This window comes from Lepidochelys kempii, chromosome 2 (assembly GCF_965140265.1).
Source record: "Lepidochelys kempii isolate rLepKem1 chromosome 2, rLepKem1.hap2, whole genome shotgun sequence".
Classification (NCBI taxonomy): domain Eukaryota; kingdom Metazoa; phylum Chordata; order Testudines; family Cheloniidae; genus Lepidochelys; species Lepidochelys kempii.
Window position 1 is genome coordinate 92,253,586 of NC_133257.1, and position 21,146 is coordinate 92,274,731.

Sequence of the window (21,146 nt, forward strand, 5' to 3'; positions counted from 1 at the left end):
CTGCCCTGCCTCTTCCCACACCTTCCCTGCCCCCATTCCAACCCCTTTTCTGAAATCCCCACCCCAACTCTGCCCCCTCCTTGCCCCCAGGAGGTGCAAGAGGGGTGCGGAGTGTGTCAGGGGGCTCAGGGCAGTGGTCAGGGTGCAGGGTGTGGCAGGCAGCTTAGGGCAGGGGGCTGGGGTTGGGGTGCAGGAGGGGTACGGGGTGCAGCAGGGGGCTCAGGGCAGGGAGTTGGGGTGCAGGTGGTGTGCAGGGTGCGGCAGGGGTCTCAGGGCAGGGGGTCGGGGTATGGCAGGGGGTTCGGCTGCAGGAGGAGTTCAGGGGGCGGGCCCGGCCTGGCGCGGTGCGGCGCGTACTGGGGGGCAGGGCAGGCTCCCTGCCTGCCTGCCAGCCCTGCCCCCGCGCTGCTCTGAGAAGCGGCCAGGACCTGTTGGCGGGAGGGAGGCTCACAGGGGTGTGTGTGTGTTACCCTGGCTGCTCCTCCAGGTACCTCCCCCAAAGCTCCTTGGCTGGGAACGGGGAACCGCGGCCAATGGGAGCTTTGGGGGAGGTACCTGGAGGAGTGGCCAGGGCAACACACAGACTCCTGTGCCTCTGCCCCAGGTCCTGGCCGCTTCCCGGAGTGGCGTGGGGGCAGGGCAGGCAGGCAGGCAGGGAGCCGCCCTGCCCCCAGTGTGCGCCGGGCTGGAGCCACTCTAGGTAAACGCTGGAGGGGCGGGGGTGCCGTGGGGAGCTGGGGGGCTGCAGCAAATAACCCCTCAGGCCGCGTGTTTGAGACCCCCGCACTACACTATGCTACAGAAGTCCAGGCAGAGACAAAAAGAGGCAGTATGGCCTAGTGGATGATAAAGCAAGGGACTAGGACTGAGTTGACTTGGTTTCTATTCGTGGCTCTGCCACCTGCATGCTGGTGGAGCTTGAGCAACAAACCTCCCCTTCTGTGTCTCAGTTTCTCCATCTGTAAAATGGGAATAATGATACTGACCTCCTTCGTAAAGTGCTCAGAGATAGAGTGGAAAAGAGGTGGGTGGTATTAGTATACTACACTTCCTTCACATGTTGCTCACTGAAATAAACATTCATTTATTGTATTTTCATTTTTAAAAACTAGGAAATGAATTACAAAGAACTTGCTTGTGGATTGTTATGGTTTTGAATTTTTAGCGTACAAAAGGCAAGTGGTTTAGAATTATATTTCATACAGTAACTGAGACTGGATTGCATTGCACATATAAATTAAGTCATTAACACTATATATATTATTAAAAATCCTACATGTGTGCAAAGGGGCTGAGCTGTAGTGTCTGCGGGAACCAAAACCTTTGAGGTTACTAAATACTGTGTTTATAATCTCAGTCTTCATCGTTACATTAACTCAGGGTTTTGTACTGGTTGTGACCATGAACACAAGACTTTCAGTGGTATTGCTGCTGACATGGGAAGTGAAGCACCTGAAAAGAAGTCTGAACAGTGGGAATAACCCCTGAGAGCAGTCATTTTAGCGAGGTGTAGTTGGCTTAAACTACACTTAATCCAAATCTAAATGTAAAGTGCTGCTGCTGGGTGTGATGTCCGCAGCAGGAATCAAACCCAGATCTCTAGTTTTGAAAGTTAGAGCCTCTACTGCCTGAGCTAGAAGACCTATCCCTGTTATCTAAAAGCCAGTAGAAAACTCATAAACCTCTCTGTGTGCCCAGCCATTGGAGAGGGACAGAGAGACATACTTCAAAAGTGTGGGATATGTGATGAAATGCTAAACTGTATAATACTGTTCAGCCATTAGGTTGCACTGTGCGTAAAATGCCTTATTTAAATGAATCATAGACATACCTGGAAGAGCAGTAAAGGATCTTATGATGAACACATCTAGTGTGTATGAGCAAGCACTGTAGCTAGTCAATACCTGGTACAGGAACATGACATGGTGTCAGGAGTAAACTTAGAACAGAAACAGAAGGAAAACAGCAACAAAGGTTGCAGACCGAAGGAACTTCAACATGCCACTCTTCAGTGTCCCAGAGAACTTCAGCTTTGACAAATCTTCCCAATGGGCAGACTGGAAGCAGTATTTTGCAAGATTTCAAATTGAAAACAAATTCCACAAAGGACCTGGAAATGTACAGATATCTTCCCTAATTTATGCTTTGACTAGGGCCCTACCAAATTCACAGTCCATTTTGGTCAATTTCATGGTCACAGGATTTTAAAAATCATAAATGTAATGATTTCATATATTTAAATCTGAAATTTCACCGTGTTGTAACTGTAGGGGTCCTGAAGAGGATTGTTGGTGGTGGGTTTTTTTTTTTTGCAAGATTATTGTAGGGATGTCACGGTATTGCCACCTTTATTTCTGTGCTGCCTTCAGACCTGTGTGGCCAGAGAGCAGCAGCTGCTGGCCGGGTGCCCAGCTCTAAAAGCAGGGCTGCCGCCAGCAGCAGGACAGAAGTAAGGATGGTATGGTATGGTATGGTATTGCTATGCTTACTTCTGTGTTGCTGCTGGTGGGGCGCTGCCTTCAGAGCTGGGTGTCTGGCCAGCAACCACTGTTCTCTGGCCACTCAGCTCTGAAAGCAGTGCAGAAGTATGTGTGGCAATACTGCAATTCCCCTGCGACCTCCCCCCACAACCTCCTTTTGGGTTGGGACCCCAAGTTTCAGAAGCGCTGGTCTGTCCCGTGAAATCTTTATAGTATAGGGGTAAAATAAACGCAAAGACCAGATTTCATGGGGGAGACCAGATTTCATGGTCCGTGACACGTTTTTCACGGCCGTGAATTTGGTAGGGCCCTAGCTATGGAGAAGCAGGCAGAGAATATCTTTAAATCCTTGACATTACTGAAGACAGTCACGAAGAGGACTATGAAAGGGTTCTGGCTATGTTTGATGCATGCTTCATACCTCAGAAATATGTGGTTTATGAAAGAGCATGTTTTCACCAGAGAATTCAAGAATGAGGGGAAATTTTGATTGTTTTATAAGAGTTCAGCATACATTGGCTGAAAACTGTGATGTGGGGAATGGAAAATGAGAGACAGGCTGCTTATTGGTTAACTAGATAAAAGCCTTTCAAAGCAGCTACAATTGAAGAGAGATTTAACCCTAGCCAAAGCTATACAGATAGCAAAAGAGTCAGAATTAGTCAAGAAACAGAACAAAAGCAGGGGCAACTGGAAAACCTAAAACTAGCTTTGAAGCTATAAACAGACATGAGTGTTAAAAGTCATTATTGTAAAACCCCTGCGACAAGCAGAGAGAACTAAAAAGAGCAAATTCTATCCTACGTGCGGAAAAAGTCATATCCCAAAAAATTATGCTTGTCCAGCCAAAGGCGCACAGTGTAATACATGTGTGAAATATGGCCATTTTGCAGCTGTTCCCACACCAGAGCAGTCAGGGAGTTGACTCATATTACAGACTATCAAGAGCCATGGTTTCTGAGATATATCACTTGTGATGACATAGAGCCTGCCTGGAGAGTGAAAATGAATATTCATGGAAAGACTGACTATTGACTTTAAAATTGACTCAGGAGCTGACATCACAGGCATCTCAGAAGGGACTTACAATCACCTTTACCTTCCCAGAGCTGAAGTCACCTGACGCAGCTCTGACTAACACTGGAGGTATTCTAAACCGCCAGTTCACCACAGAAACAACGTGCAAAGACAAAAGCTATGCATTCAGAGTGTATGTGATCAAAGGATCACAGACCAACGGCCTTCTTAGGCACAGCATGGCAACCATGATGGGCATAGTGGAAGAAAGGTGGAAGAACTCAATGGAATATTTGGTGAAACTGGACTTATGAAAGGAGTTCCAGTATAAATAATCTTAAGAGAAGATGCTGAACCATAAGTATGCATGCACCTTGCAGGATTCCTTTTCCATTACTTCATAAAGTGGAAACTGAGGTAAAAAGAATGGAGGAAACTAGCATCATGGAGAAAAATCTCTGAGCCCACAGCATGTTGTGCCGCAATGGTACCAATTATAAAGAAAAATAGAAAAATACAAATCTGTGTGGATCTTAAGACTTAATGAAGCTGTTGTGAAAGAAAAATATATTCTCCCAACAAGGATGACTTCCTCCCCAAAGTGAAAGTAGCTACAGTACTCTACAAGCTGGATGTCTCAAGTGGATTCTAGCAAATTCCTTTAGCCAAAGAAAGTGCTAAACTGACTACATTTCTCACAGCCTTTGGGAGATTTTGCTTTCAAATATTACTTTTTGGGATTAACGCTACACCTGAATTTTTCCAAAGAAAGATGGCAGAATTATTAACAAACACAAATGGAGTTGTAGTATTCATGGACAATATTCTAATACATGGATCTTCAATAGAAGAGCACAACAAAACCCTCAGTGAAATCCTGAGCCTAATCAGTCAGTCTGGACTGACGCTAAACAAGGAAAAACAGATTCTTAGCCCTGAGAAAGTAAAAGCAATTTAAGAATTGAATACCCCAATTCATAGAATCATAGACTTTAAGCTCAGAAGAGACCATTATGATCGCCTAGTCTGACCTCCTGTACAAACGCAGGACACAGAATCTCACTCACCCACTCCTGTAACAACCCCCTAACCTATGTCTGAGCTATTGAAGTCCTCAAATCATGGTTTAAAGACTTCATGGTGTAGAGAATCCTCCAGCAAGTGACTCATGTCCCACGCTGCAGAGGAAGGTGAACCCCCCCCCCACGCCCCCCAGGGCCTCTGCCAATCTGCCCTGGAGGAAAATTCCTTCCTAACCCCAACTATGGCGATCAGCTAAACCCTGAGCATGTGGGCAAGACTCACCAGCCAGACTCCCTGGAAATAATTCTCTATCGTAACTCAGATCCCACCCCATCTAACATTCCATTGGGCATATCTACCACTAATAGTCAAAGATCAATTAATTGCCAAAATTAGGCTATCCCATTATACTATCCCCTCCATAAACTTATCTAGCTTAGTCTTGAAGCCAGATATGTCTTTTGCCCCCACTGTTCCCCTTGGAAAGCTGTTCCAGAACTTCACTCCTCTGATGGTTAGAAACCTTCGTCTAATTTCAAGTGTAAACTTCCTGATGGCCAGTTGATATCCATTTGTTCTTGTGTCCACATTGGTACTGAGCTTAAATAATTCCTCTCCCTCCCTAGTATTTATCCCTCTGATATATTTACAGAGAGCAATCATATCTCCCCTCAGCCTTCTTTTGGTTAGGCTAAAGAAGCCAAGCTCTTTGAGTCTCCTTTCCTAAGACAGCTTTTCCATTTCTCAGATCATCCTAGTAGCCCTTCTCTATGCCTGTTCTAGTTTGAATTCATCCTTCTTAAACGTGGGAGACCAGAACTGCATACAATATTCCAGATGAGGTCTCACCAGTGCCTTGTATAACGGTACTAACACCTCCTTATCTCTACTGGAAATACCTTGCCTGATGCATCCCCAGACCGCATTAGCTTTTTTCACAGCCATATCACATTGGCAGCTCATCGTCATCCTGTAATCAACCAATATTCGGAGGTCCTTCTCCTCCTCTGTTACTTCCAACTGATGCGTCCCCAGCTTATAACAAAAATTCTTGTTATTAATCCCTAAATGCATGACTTTGCACTTTTCACTATTAAATTTTATCCTATTATTATTACTCCAGTTTATAAGGTCATCCAGATCTTCCTGTATGATATCCTGATCCTTCTCTGTATTGGCAGTTCCTCCCAGCTTTGTGTCATCCGCACACTTTATTAGCACATTCCCGCTTTTTGTGCCAAGGTCAATAATAAAAAGATTAAATAAGATTGGTCTCAAAACCAATCCCTGAGGAACTCCACTAGTAACCTCCTTCCAGCCTGACAGTGCACCTTTCAGTATGACCCATTGTGGTTTCCCCTTTAACCAATTCCTTATCCACCTTTCAATTTTCATATTGATCCCCATCTTTTCCAATTTAGTTAATAATTCCCCATGTGGAACCATATCAAATGCCTTACTGTAATCGAGGTAAATTAGATCCACTGCATTTCCTTTGTCTAAAAAATCTGTTACTTTCTCAAAGAAGGAGATCAGGTTGGTTTGACACGATCTACCTTTTGTAAAACCATGTTGTATTTTGTCCCAATTACCATTGACCTCAATGTCCTTAACTACTTTCTTCTTCAGAATTTTTTCCAAGACCTTGCATACTACAGATGTCAAACTAACAGGCCAGTAGTTAACCAGATCACTTTTTTTTCCTTTCTTAAAAATAGGAACTATGTTAGCAATTCTTCAGTCATATGGTACAACCCCTGAGTTTACAAATTCATTAAAATTTTTTGCTAATGGGCTTGCAATTTCATGTGCTAGTTCCTTTAATATTCTTGGATGAATATTATCTGGGCCCTGCGATTTAGTCCCATTAAGATGTTTAAATTTCGCTTCTACCTTAGATGTGGCAATATCTACCTCCATATCCTCATTCCCATTTGTCGTCCTACCGTTGTCCCTAAGCTCCTCATTAGCCTCATTAAACACTAAGGCAAAGTATTTGTTTAGATATTAGGCCATGCCTAGGTTATCCTTAACCTCCATGCCATCCTCAGTGTTTAGCAGTCCCCACTTCTTCTTTCTTTGTTTTCTTTTTATTTATATGGCTATAGACCCTTTTACTATTGGTTTTAATTCCCTTTGCAAGGTCCAACTCTACATGGCTTTTGGCCTTTCTCACTTTATCCCTACATGTTCTGACCTCAATAAGGTAGCTTTCCTTGCTGATCCCTCCCATCTTCCACTCCTTGTAGGCTTTCTGCTTTTTCTTAATCACCTCTCTGAGATGCTTGCTCATCCATCTTGGTCTACAACTCCTGCCTATGAGTTTTTTCCCCTTTCTTGGGATGCAGGCTTCTGATAGTTTCTGCAAGTTTGACTTGAAGTAATTCCAGGCCTCCTCCGCCTTTAGATCCACAAGTTCTTCAGTCCAATCCACTTCCCTAACTAATTTCCTTTATTTTTAAAGTTAGCCCTTTTGAAATCAAAAACCCTAGTCACAGATCTATTTTTGTTTATCCTTCCATTTAGTTTGAACTGGATTCGCTCATGATTGCTTGAACCAAGTTTGTCCCCTACAACCATTTCTTCTTCTTCAACTAATGTAATGGGATGGTAAATTACCTTGGTCAATATCTACAAGACCTTTCTATAGTGACAGAACCACTGAATGAACTGTTAAAGTGCAATACATCTTGTGTATGAGGGCCAAATTAAAAAGGAATGATCTCAACAGCTCTAGTTCTCAAATACTGTAATATGAACAAACCCACAATAGTCCGTGCAGACACAAGCTATGGCCTAGGTTGTGTGCTGTGGCAACAACATGGCTCTGAGTGGAAGCAAGTTGCATTTTGTTCTTGCAGATTTACAGAAGCAGAAAAATGATATGCACAGATTGAAAAGGAGTTCCTGTCAAGTGTATGGGCACATGAGAGCTCTTATAGATACCTGTGTGGACTGGATTCATTTACACTTATAACAGACCATAAGTTGCTTGTAACCCTTATCAAGGGAAAAGGTCTGGATCAAGCACTTCTGAGATGCCAGCGTCTATGCTGAGGTCAATTCAATATTCCCAACTGCAAAAATATGTTCCTAGGAGAAAACTGGTAGTAGTAGACATTGTGAGCTTGAAGATGATGCAAAGGCATACGTGGATGCATACAGACCAGTGTCAGAAACAAGACTACTCCTAGTTACAAACAGCAACTTCAACAGACACACAACTTGAGGAAGTTCTAAGTTACATTAGGGGTGGCTGGCCCAAGTAGCTAAAGGACACTAAGAAAGTGACCAAAGTGTACCTTGTGGTGCATGGACAATGAAGTGAGTCAGCTAGATTCATGATCAAAGACAATTGTGCCATAATTCCAAACAAAATGAGAGAAGAAATTCTAAACTTCATCCATTAAAGATATCAAGGATTAACTAAATGCTGTAATGGGTCAAACCAGTCAGTGAGGTGGCCGGGCATCAATAAGGACATGAAGAATAAAGTATCTGCATGTGAACTTTGCAGAACTAACAGACCAACAAAACACAAAGAACCTTTAATAACAACACATCTACCAGACAGATTTTGGAAGAGACTAGCTGCAGATTTGGAACGGGTCCCATATGAGCAGAGGTTAAAGAGTCTAGGACTTTTTCAGCTTGGAAAAGAGGAGACTAAGGGGGGATATGATAGAGTGTGGTGAGTGGTGTGGAGAAAGTGAATAAGGAAAAGTTGTTTATTTGTTCCCATCATATAAGAACTAGGGGCCACCAAATTAAATTAATGGGTAGCAGGTATAAAACCAATAAAAGGAAGTTCTTCTTCGCTCAGCGCACAGTCAACCTGTGGAACTCCTTGCCTGAGGAAGTTGTGAAGGCTAGGACTATAACAGGGTTTAAAAGAGAACTGGTTAAATTCATGGAGGTTAAATCCATTAATGGCTATTAGCCAGGATGGGTAAGGAATGGTGTCCCTAGCCTCTGTTTGTCAGAGGGTGGAGATGGATAGCAGGAGAAAGATCACTTGATCATTACCTGGTAGGTTCACTCCCTCTAGGTCACTGGCATTGGCCACTGTCGGTAGACAGGATGCTGGGCTGGATGGACCTTTGGCCTGACCCAGTATGGCCATTCTTATGTTCTTATGATTTATGTGAATTCAGAGGACCTCATTTTCTGGTCGTTGTGGACTATTTTTTCAAGTATGTAGAAATAATGTACTTGAAAGCAATAACATGTTGCAGTGTTATCGAGATACTAAAGTGCACTTTTGTGCCCTTCAGTATTCCATTACAACTAGTGATGGATAACAGACCACAATTCACTGCAGCAGAATTTAAGTCATTCCAAACAAAATGTGATTTTGATCATATTACTAGCAGCCCACATTACCCATAAGCAAATGGAGAGGCTGAGAAAGCTGTACAGTCAGCCAAGAAAATCCTGTGGCAGGAAGATCCATTCCTTTCTGAGTTACAGATCAACACCAATAGAGGCTATTGCATATAGTCCAGCACAACTCCTGATGGGAAGACACCTCAGAATTACTATTCCAACTTTCCAAAGTGGTGAGACATGAAGAGAGCAGCCAGATTGGAGAAAAAGGCTAATAGTTTATGAACACTTTTTACAACAGACATCACTCAATAAGAGAAATGCAAGGTTTAGAACCCGGTGATGATGTTCATGTCAAACTGTATGAAGAAAAGGATGGACAACTCCTGCTGTCATAAAGAAAAAGAATTCATTTGTGATTGAGACTGACAGGGGAGAGTTCAACAGAAGCTGTCAACATCTACAGTTTGTTACTCTGAAAGAACAACCAACAGACCAAACCCTACAGATGGCAGACACAGAACAACAAGAAGAAGATTAAAGGATTCCAAACCAACCACAGTCAATTGTTGCAACTAGTGGACAGCCAGATAATAAAGTGTTGCACATTCAGATTGTGCAATTTGAAAACCAGTATGATTCAGAGACAATTAACAGACTGATCACTATTGAACTTCAAAGACTGTGTAATGGTGTAAATATTGTATATGGTCGGAATGTAGAATTAAAGGAGGAGATGGAATGGAATGCTAAACTGTTTTATACTATTCAGCTACTAGGTGGCACTGTGTGTGTAAAATACCTTATTTAAACAAACCTCAGACACACGTGGCAGAGCATTAAAGCACCTCATTATGAACACATCTGGTGAGTATAAGAATGCTTCATGACCAGTCCATATCTGGTACAGGAACCTGACAGGTTACAGTAAAAATGTTGTTTGGAGATATTTGGTACTTCCTGTTTTTTTTTAAGTTGTTTTGTTTTGCCAGTTTAATAAACTTGAGGGTTCAGCAAAAAGCAGTGGGAGAAAGACTGAAAAGTATCAAAATGAAATCCCTAGATAGGCAGTAAAAGCCAGATTCTGGCATGGTCACACTGAATAGTAATTTACTCCTGTAAAAAAAATTAGACTATTAACCGAATAAGGTTCAATTTTTTAATGAATGCAGTCAGACTCCTGCACCCACAGTGCACTGCCTTAGTTTTAGCAACATGGCTCTGCTACTGAGCCTCCTTCATTAGAAGAGCTTCTGTAATAAGAAAGACCATGATATCACTGGGAGGACTGGTTACATGATGTATAGAATCATAGGACTGGAAGAGACCTTGAGAGGTCATCTAGTCCAGTCCCCTACACTCATGGCAGGAGTATTATTTAAGTATTATTTAGACCCTCCCTGTCAGGTGCTTGTCCAGCCTAGTCTGAAAAATCTCCAATGATGGAGATTCCACAGCCTCCCTGGCAATTTATTCCGGTGCTTAACCATCCTGACAGGAAGTTTTTCCTAATGTCCAACCTAAATCTCTCTTGCTTCAATTTAAGCCCATTGCTTCTTGTCCTATCCTCAGAGGTAAAGAAAAACAATTTTTCTCCCCCCTCCTCCTCCTTGTAACAACCTTTTACATACTTGAAAAGTGTTATCACGTCCCCCCTCAGTCTTCTCTTTTCCAGACTAAACAAACCAATTTTTTTCACTCTTCCCTCATAGGTCATGTTTTCTAAACCTTTGATCATTTTTCTCGCTCTTCTCTGGATTCTCTCCAATTTGTCCACATTCCTTCTGAAATGTGGCACCCAGAGCTGGACACAGTGCTCCAGTTGAGGCCTAATCAGCATGGAGTATAGAGGAAGAATTGCTTCTCGTTTCTTGCTTACAACACTCCAGCTAATACATCCCAGAATGATGTTCGTTTTTTTTGCAACAGCATTACACTGTTGACTCAGATTTAGCTTGTGGTCCACTATGACCCCGGATCCCTTTCTGCAGTATTCCTTCCTAGGCAGTCATTTCCCATTTTGTATGTGTGCAACTGATTTGATGCTTCCTAAGACCATTTCTCCAGTTTGTCCAGATCATTATGAATTTTAATCCTATCCTCCAAAGCACTTGCAACCCCTCGCAGCTTGGTATCGTCCTTAAACTTTATAAGTGTACTCTCTATGCCAGAGGTGGGCAAACTTTTTGGCCCGAGGGCCACATCTGGGTGGGGAAATTGCATGCAGGAACATGAATGTAGGGCTGGGGTAGGGGGTTGGGTAGGGCGGGAGGGAGTGCGGGGTGTGGGAGGGGGCTCAGGGAAGGGGGTTGGGGTGCAGGAAGGGGTGCACAGTGTGGGAGGGGTCTCAGGGCAGTGGTGTATGGAGGGGTGCAGGGTGCGGGAGGGGACTCAGGGCAGAGGATTGGGGTGCAGGCAGGGGTTCAGGGTGCGGGCTCCAGCCTGGCACCGTTTACCTGGAGTGGCTTCGGGGTGGCAGCGGCATCCGGAGCCAGGGCAGGCTCCCTGTCTGCCTGCCTGCCCTGTCCTTGGCCCCGCACTGCTCCGCTTCGAGAAGCGGCCAGCACCACGTTCCTGTGGCCCCTAGGGGAGAGGGGGCAGAGGGCTGAGCATGCTGCCTTGCCTGTGGGTACCTCCCCTGAAGCTCCCATTGGCCGCAGTTCCCCGTTTGGGGGAGATACCCACAGGCAAGAGCAGCGTGCGGAGCTCTCTGCCCCCTCTCCCCCAGGGGCTGCAGGGACGTGGTGTTGGCTGCTGAGCGGAGCGGGACCCGCAGCAACACGGGAGTGGCAATCCCACGGGCCAGATCCAAAGCCCTGAGGGGCCGGATCTGGCCCATAATTTGCTCACCGCTGCTCTATGTCATTATCTAAATCACTGATGAAGATATTGAACAGAACCGGACCCAGAACTGATCCCTCTGGGACCCCACTCAGTACGTCCTTCCAGCATGACTGTGAACCGCTGATAGCTACTCTCTGGGAACAGTTTTCCAACCAGTTTTACACCCACCTTATAGAAGCTCCATCTAGGTTGCATTTCCCTAGTTTGTTTGTGAGAAGGTCATGCGAGACGGTATCAAAGGTTTTACTAAAGTCAAGATATACCACGTCTACCGTTTACCCCCATCCACAAGGCTTGTTACCCTGTCAAAGAAAGCTATGAGGTTGGTTTGACATGATTTGTTTTTGACAAATCCATGCTGACTGTCACTTATCACCTTATTATCTTCTAGATGTTTGCAAATTGATTGCTTAATTATTTGCTCCATTATCTTTCTGGGTACAAAAGTTAAGCTGACTGGTCTTTCTGATTTGCAGTTTTTCTCCAGCATTACCTCTATTTAATTTCTGTGGTAAATAGTGCCAATATATAACTCTGTGTTGTTAATTCTCTGTGTAGCAGAGGGAACTCCCCTACATCAGTCTCAGTGCACCTTGGGGGAATGGCTTGCATTGTCAGGGACTGCAGCTCTCTAATGCAGGTTAATGCGGCTGGGATGTTTCCTTCTTTCCCTTGTGTTTCCTGTAACTAGATTTGTCTCTTGCAGTGAGAAATACTAAAATAGGGCTCAGTGACAGTCCCCTGCTGTCTGTACAGAAAAAGCACTCCATTTACTTGAAACATTTTCATATTGGAGGTTAGCAAAGGAGAAGATAGCCTTCCCTTTTCTCTCATGCATTTGTCCTTCGTTGTTTTATCAATAAGTCAAACTTCCTTCCACCCTCCTTAGCTGTGAGGTTAGTGACACAGAGGGCAGTGACCCTTTGTTAGAAAACATTCCACAACAACTGAAGATTATTTATTGAAGGCCACTAAGTAAAACTTCTGTTGAACTTGACACTTAAATTGGGTGAAAAAACTTATTCTGCCCACAGTAAATATGTCTGTGCATTATGATTGATGATAGGTAAATGGCCATGTAACAGAAAGATACTATATTGCTGAATGAAGGATTTAGTGCTTTTTGTGTGTGAATATCATCAGTTTCTTCTAACCCATGGTTGCAGTATTTCTGTTTGTAACTCTGACTCTTCAATTACAAAGCTATCCATAAATTATGTTTGTGTGGGCCCATTCCTTTGCCAGAGAACAAACAGCAGACTTTTTCCATGTTACCAGTTAGGCTGGGCATGTGGGACCATACATGCAACTTATGGACATATAAAAGTAAACATAATGTTGTAATCCAGATGAGAACAGCAAGAAACACAAACCAGAGACAGGGTTGTCAGTTATCCATAAATTTATGGACAATTGTAGAAGAAAAGAGAGCAAGGAACTGCACATCTAAAAATAAAAAAAAAAATAGCCTAATTCTTGACCGTACAAATAGTAATTTTAGACCCTTTTCTGCGAAGTGTATTTTTCCTCTTGTGGCCTTTAATGAATTGATAAGAGAAAGTATTGTTAAAGTTGAACTGCTACCATACTTATTTTAAACAAAAGTGATATGCTATTCACAATGCTTTAATTTTAAAATAAGACACATGAGCATGGAAACAAATATATCAAAATGGTTTTAGAGAATGACCTAGGGTATTATTTATTAATATTATTTATTAATTAAAAGTTATCGATAAAAAATTGGGTGTCAATTTAAAAAATAAAAATATCCAGGTGGTTGGTGAATTGTTTGGCATTGTAGCTGTCCAAAACCTCTGACTGAACTACATTTGAAAAGAGAGTGTCAGCTTGCTATGTCCTGCTCACCTTCCTTACATTAGTAGTGCAGAAGAGCTGATTTTAATGGGGTTGTTTGGATGCAACTGAGAACAGAGTTTAGTCTCTTGTCTCTATACTATTGCTTTACAATTACATAAATAAATACGTTACATACCAAATTGTCCTCTGAGACTAGAAAAAGCGCTAGTCTCTTTGTTTTTGGCATATTAAGTGACTCTGAATTAGGGCAGAATACTCTGTGCTGCTTGCTGAGAAAAAGGATTTTACCTGATTATCTTTGGATATTGTTTTCACTGCCCCACTCACCTACTATATTTGTGTTTTGCGCATGTGGAATTGTTTTGTTGTCAGATACTGTTTCTGAAATGCCAAGAGGTAAAGGGGAGCATGTATGATGTTTGGCAGCAGGAATGACTCCATGTGGAAGAGCCTGCTGGGCATGGGAGAACAATATGGTTGATCTATACTTAAATAAAAAAGAGTGGTATCAGGAGTGATTTTTAGAACACAAGAAGAGCGAGTCACTTGACATTTACAATAGGATTGGTTCATCTGAGAGCTAAATAAATATCCGTGGAAAAGCCCTATGGAATTTGACCTACTTTTTAAAAGTGAGTCATGACTTTGTGTGCCTTGATTTTTGGGTGCCCAACATAAAGTGCCTTTAGGAGCCTGATTTTCATAAGTTCTGAGTACCTGTCCTATCAAAATGATGCTTTTTAAGGTAGGTCAATTTGGGCACTTACTATTAATCATTTTTTTAACCTGTCCTTTTGGTTCTTTTAACATCAGTGTGTTTGGCAGACTGGTGTGGTTTTTATTAAATACAAGCTTGAATTCCAAGTGTCAAGAAGATGTGTTTTCCTAACACCCCCCTTCCCCCCCACTGTTCCTCAGACGTTCTTGTTAAACCCTGGATTTGTGCTGGAAATGGCCCCCCTTGATTATCATACACATTGTAAGGAGAGTGATCACTTTAGATAAGCTATTACCAGCAGGAGAATGGGGTGGGGGGAGAGAAAACCTTTTGTAGTGAGAAACACCCATTTTTTCATGGTCTGTGTGTATAAAAACATCCTCACTGTATTTTCCACTTTATGCATCCGATGAAGTGAGCTGTAGCTCACGAAAGCTTATGCTCAAATAAATTGGTTAGTCTCTAAGGTGCCACAAGTACTCCTTTTCTTTTTGAGAAGATGTGTGTAGATTCCATTTGTGGCTTAAAACTAGCAGCCATTCCCACTTCAAGTTTTGCCTGTCTTTCTCTCTGTCTGATCTGTTTTACTAATTTGGCCTCCATTATCTGACCACTTCACAATATTGCATGTATAAGGAAGTAGTAGTCTACTAATTTTACCAATGGGGAACAGAAACTAAGTGGCTTCTTAAAGGTTATACTGGAGGTCTTCAGCAGAACAGGAAATTGAAGCTGAGTTTGCCAAGCATTAGGTGGGGGGTGCTTAACCACTAGAGGATCCTTTTTAAAAGTTAAAATTCAAAGTAAATTTTAGTCAGTAGTACCCAGGATGGTAATTATTGATTCAGGACAGCATTTAAGCAAGAACTTAAGTCCCATTGACTTCAGTGCCTGTAGTTAAGCACATCCTTAAGTGCTGTCCTGAAAAGGAATGCTTTCCTGAACTGGGGCCTAGATTAGCTAGGACTACAGCAGTCCTGACTCCAGCAGAATACCCATTGACTTGAGTGAAAGCTTTGCTGAATTACTTATACTAGTTTGACCACTTCCTAGGTGTATAATGCAGAAGACGGTGTTTATTCAAGTAGATGGTCTATCAAGAGCAGAAGGATGGTCTTGTGGTTAAGACACTGAATTGGGACTCAGGAGGAATACCAGTTTTGGGCATATCATTTAATCTCTCTGTTCCTTAGTTCGTGGTCTATAAAAATGGAGATGATAATACTTACTTTCTCCCACCATGTTTTTGTTTTGCCTATTTGGATTGCAGATTCTTTGGGACACTGACTTTATTTTATTATGTATTGGTGCAGTACCTAGCAAAACAGGACCTTGATCTCAGTTGTGGCTTTTAAGTGCTACCTTAGTACAATTAATGATGATAAGCAAGGTTTATATTTTTATTGTTCCATATAAAAACATTATTGCTTAAACCAAATGTCAAAACTGATGGAATACAGATCAGCAAACTTGTGGCTTTTTCACATATAGAGAACCCAGGACAATCCTTTAGTAGAGGTTTTTGTGATTTCTTGCAATAAATATTAGTTCTGGATAAAATGGGCATAATATAATTTATTTGTCTTTGTCAATTTGCTGAAGTGGATTTCTCCAGTAGATGATCAAACATAACCAAGGATAAATAAATGCAAACCTTCTCTTATGTCACAAGAAGCTTACTCATATAACTCTTATTTTTGGAGGCTGCCACTACTGTATTGCAGGAAGACATAGTTTCCTATGTTACTAACAATGGTTCCAGGAATACCCTACAGCTGATATGCCCCATCAATGTCTGGTTTGCTTGTCTAGATAATGTTCTATTTGCACTTCTTTATCTAGCGCACAGACAGACGACTACTTGACTACTAAGACACTGTAAATATATCAAATGAATTATTTCAGCATGGTTTGATTTGCAGGACAAACTAGAACTGGATTTACATAGTAATGCATATAAAATACTAGGAGGCCTTTCTCCTAAGTTCCTTGCACTCCTGAACAGCTGCTGCTCACAACAGATGAACTTTCACAGCACTAACTGATCCAGCCTTCCAGGAAGATTTGAAACTCTATCAGTGTTTCCTCAAGATAGAAGGTGCTCATTAAACAATTTAATACATGGTTAAGTCTTTTACATATGAGCTTTTTTCTTTACTAAGGGCCCAGTTATGTAAAATGCTAAGTGCCTCTTGAGAGGTGCTGAGCACCCTCAGTTCCCATCAAAAAGTGAATAGCACGATTGGGCCTTGTATTTAACTACAGCAAAGACAGTACCTCATTTTCCTTATGTCTTTGACTTCATCATTGCCTGACCTATTAAACATCAACATATTTTGTATTACAGCTGACGTAAATATAGTGTTCTCATCTGCATCCTGAAAGCATTTGCTAACGTGTGCATCTTGTTGTGCCTTTGCAGTCAAATAATTCTACAGAACTTAAATGACTTCCTTGGCTGACTCTTCAAGCTAACCTCTATATCTGCAGAGTCCCATGCAGAGTTAGTCACACAATTCCCATTAAAGTTCTTCGTAGTGTTGAGTGAGAGTGGCTGTGTAGCTCTCAAGATTTTGGTTTGAGTTGAGGACACAATCTATGTCTTTAGGTCCCCATGGTTCCCAGAAAAGCTATTGAGCTCAAATGTGTTGCTTTTTAAAAATAAAACTTTACTTAGGTTCAGAGACAGACGCTATCTCTATGAGCATGCTGTGTGTGTGTGTGTGAGAGAGAGAGAGAGAGAAACTCTATCAATGTGTGTATTGTGTGGGCATGTATGTATGGAAATATTGGCTGTTGTAACCAGTTCTGTGGGAGGGGTTCCTTCCAGCTGTGGACTCTCTCCCCTGTGCACCCAAAAGGCGTTGTCTCATGTTTGATTATCTGGCAGATGACCACCCCAGGGTCTCCCAGGAGGTTTATGGTTGACATAATTACCATCTGCTGCAAGAAGGAAGCACTGCCAACTTGCCTCTCCTATAAAAGGTTTGTCAGTGGAGAGAGAACAAATGGCTTACAAACTTGTTTTATAGCAAAGGGCTAGGAGGTAATGGAGAAACCAGGAAGGTAATTTGGAGCCAGGAGGGTAGAAATTGGGAAGTCTATGAGGTAAAGTATTTGGAAAGACCATTCATTTTGTAATTTTCTTGGGTCAGTGAGTACACTTTTTTTGTGTGGATATTGGAATTAGTGATGAACTAAGTGGCTGAAATATTTAGCTGCTGAGATAGCCCTGGCTAAAGTTACACATTGTGCAGGTTATTTTTGTGCTGCTGCTTTTGTTGAGATGAAGGGAGGCAGGGAAGGTACTTTCTGTAGGAGCAGCACAGATGTAAGGTGGAGAGGAGAGAAATATTAATTTCTTCTTCCACTTTGCTTCTTTGGGAGCATTCCTGACAACAGCAAAATTTATCACTTGTGCTGTTCCTCCACTGTGTCCCACCCAAGAGGCACAGCAGAGTGAAACAAATAGGAATCATGTCAGCTTCACTTTGCTTCTCCTGCTGATGTAGGTAACCAAGTGCTGTGCGCAGGTGCCACACTCCTGATTCTCCTGTGGAGACATGGGGGCAGGAGGAACTAAATTGGAGGTGTAGCAGGATACTGTAATCTTGTGCTATATGTGAACCCCTTTGTCTCTAGCAGGTACTGTATTTATAATGTAAAACATCTGAACAGAAGTCAAAACTTGTGGTACCTACATCACAATCTACTTTTTCTTGCATACAGATACTCAGCTATTTGTCGGTAACAGAGGACTATGATTTTACTTTGGCCATTAAATAAGAATGCAGAAAGGCTTTCAGATGCTGTTCCTCAATGTTAAAATAACAAATTAGATATTGTTAGACTCATTCCTAAAATATCCCTTTCTTCCATCCACTCTAATTTATGTGCCTACCAGTCTTCTGCAAATTCAGAAACTGGCCAGACCAAGAGAATTTTGGAAGGGGTTGCTTTTGCCAAAGGTAAATCGAAATTGAATTATGTTGCTATCATGTTTAGTGTTAATTTTTTTGGAAAATAAAACAGTTATCTCCGTGATCTCTCTGGGTTCATAGACTAATGTGATTGAGGACTTTTTCTCCTGTGAATTGCTTAGAGCCAACAAATTAAGGCCAGAATCATTGTGATCATCTCTACAACACAGGCCATAGAATTTGTTCCAGTCGTTACTGCATTAAGCCAAATAATTTGTGGTTCAGATTACATTGATATTTTCATTTTCAGTGGTTCACCTCAAATCCAATTGGTTACATTTTTCTTTAGAATGCTGAAAATTTCAAAGAAATGAAAATACTGGATTTCAAAGCTTGATTCCCAGTCCTCAGCATTCTTTGAGAGTACTGTAGAGACCACGTGCTTGAGAGTACTGGAGAGACATCGACCTCTCCTACAAATTGAGGAATGGTGTTGAGGAGCTCCAGAGGATGATGATCATGATTGCACACATTTCTAAAGCTTCCATCATTGGTATTATGTCACCCTCAGCCAAAAAATGGTTGCCGCCCAGGTTGTATGGAAATGTAAGGCTCTTTAGGATGAAGGCCCTGTCACGGGGTCCACGTGACAGGTGGTGCCTCCTTTTGGCCCCTCTGGGAATTAGCTCCTTACAGGTCTGAGGCCCTCTTCTGCTGTTTGCTGCACGCCCTGCTGCTGCTCTCTCTGTGGCCCCTCGCTTGCTCTGGGCGCTGTAGCTGCCTCTTTGTGACTTGGCCCTCCGGCCAGGTCACTATTTGTGTTTCCCCTTTCAGGGGGTATCAGTCTTTCCTGACAAATGAGCTCGGGCTGTCTTCCCATATACTGCCCAGCAAGTGCCATTTCCGCAGTGGCTAGTTGGGGAACCCAGGCTCATCCTCTACTCTGGGTGCCAGTTCAGGGGCCCTTTCTTCAGCAGCAAAGATCCATTCCCTTCTGGTCCTTACTGTCCTTCCCTGAGCCTCTTCCATATCCTGTCCCGCTTTTGCCAACCTTACAATTCCCTTCTCCCAGTGAGTGACTCCATCCTATTCCCTGCAGCCCCTACCTGCTCTCAGCTTCTGGGCTTTATACAGGCCCTGCCTGTGTCTCCACAGGTAAACTTTCCCTAATTAGGACCTCTCAGCCTTAATTCTCCCAACCTGCAGCCTAATAAGTTAATTGGCCCATCTGGCCTCTATTAAGCCCTTCAGGGTGAGTGTGGGGTGAGCACCCCATCACAGGCCCGAAACCACAATTATTTTGCTTACAGAATGAATGAAAGGAATATGATGTGCAGGGCTGGCCTTATGGATGGGCGACGTGGACAACCGCCCAGGGTACTATGGTCAGGGGGGCACTGTGGTCAAGAGGCAAGCAGCGGGGTAGGCCTGGCATGCGAGGCTGCGGAACGGAGCTTAGGGCGATGGGTGGGGAGAGGCAGCAGTGATGGGGGTGAGGGGTGGGGAGTGAGGAGCCTGGGGAGTCAGCTGGGGCTGGGGGAATGGGTGGGGACCCTGGGGAGGCAGCAGGGGTCAGGGGTGCCAAAATACAAGTTTGCCCAGGGCACCATTTTCCCTTAGGCAGCCGTGATTAGGTGTGCTTGCTGGTGTTAGGAATTGCATAGAATATTGATTGATTTCTGTAGGTAATATGCATGAATAAATCATTGAAAGGACTACTATAATTGAAATATTCTAAGCTACATGATTTACTAGCGACTGCTTAATTTGGTGTGGGGAGACGCTCAAAGGATTTGTTTTACAGCATTGCTTATTTCCCAGATGGCTTCTTGGACTCAGCTTCACCCAAAAGAAAATAACTGTGATATAAATGACTTTCACCCAAGCAATTTTTAAAAAAAGAAAAGCAACTTGGCCCTGTGAAGAGCTCCACTGTTAGCACATGGTTGGAATTTGGGGTGAATCTTGGTCTCTTATTTTCCAAACTTGAAGTGGCTTGGAATGCCACAGATCATTTTCTTGAAAGGGCAGGAAAGAGGAAGCTTCATACGTTACTCTGGGAACTTCTCCTCTTCCTTGCCTAAACCCATCTTTTCACCCCAGCCAACCCAAAAAGAGCATGACTGGATCTGGAGGGAGCTGGTTTTCTTGTCTAGAAGGACAGGTCACCTCAGTGCAGGGCTTTTTGTAATAAAGGGGGGAAATTGGCGATTTCAGAGAACCCTACTTCCTGAACAAGCTAATGATATCCCAAAGGATCTCAAACTGTGTGGGTACACATACACCCAATACATACAGTAGGAATCATGTCACCCATCATTGATGTTATGCAGTAGGGTGGAATGCAGCAGCTGTTTAATAGTGCACAGCAGTGCTACACAACAGTTTAGGACAGCACCAGAAGAATTTGAAACTGTGTGTGTGTTGGGTGCGGTGGTGTTGGTGAAATGAGATAGGCATAATGTAACCACCTGACTATAAATTTGGCTTGCATACCTTCTCTTGTGAAAAATGTCATGAGATCTTTAGTGCCCATAAGTGGTCTCATCTGAAAGGTGGCATGTCCTGAAGCCTGGTACTCCATTAACAGCATGCTCAGGCACTGACACAACACTAGATCACAAAGAAGAGAAATTTTACATAAGAGCCAGAGAAATAACAAAGGATCACACAGAAAAATGCATACCTTACTATCTAACAAAGGAGACTGTGTAACTGGTAAATATTTATGTCAGACTGAGAAATCCCAAGGGAGAAACAAAAGCAGAGCTTAAAATATTAAAGACTGCTTTCAGAGACAGCAAAGTGTAACCTACAAAACTCTGTGTGATTGCTCAGGAGAATGAAGAAGTAAGCAGACTGATGAAGGCATATATGTATAAATTGTAGGCAGTTTATATATGTTTACATTCTGATAGTTTCAGTCGCTTCAGCACATCTTTAAAATCCTTTGTGGTATTTTATAAAATGTATACCAATCCTTCCAACCAAATCACT

At 42.8% G+C, this 21,146-nt stretch overlaps 1 protein-coding gene and 1 long non-coding RNA gene across 7 annotated transcripts in view; one reads left to right on the plus strand and one right to left on the minus strand.

Moving 5' to 3' along the window:
* Positions 1-21,146, plus strand: part of LDLRAD4 (low density lipoprotein receptor class A domain containing 4) — a 426,914-nt gene that overhangs the window by 147,712 nt on the left and 258,056 nt on the right. The gene's annotated exons all lie outside the window — the stretch shown is intronic.
* The window catches only part of LOC140906865 (uncharacterized), a 37,113-nt gene continuing 36,635 nt past the window's right edge, over positions 20,669-21,146 (minus strand). The window contains exon 3 of the long non-coding RNA XR_012157268.1: positions 20,669-20,762. This is a non-coding gene — a long non-coding RNA (uncharacterized lncRNA). The remainder of the gene's footprint in view (positions 20,763-21,146) is intronic.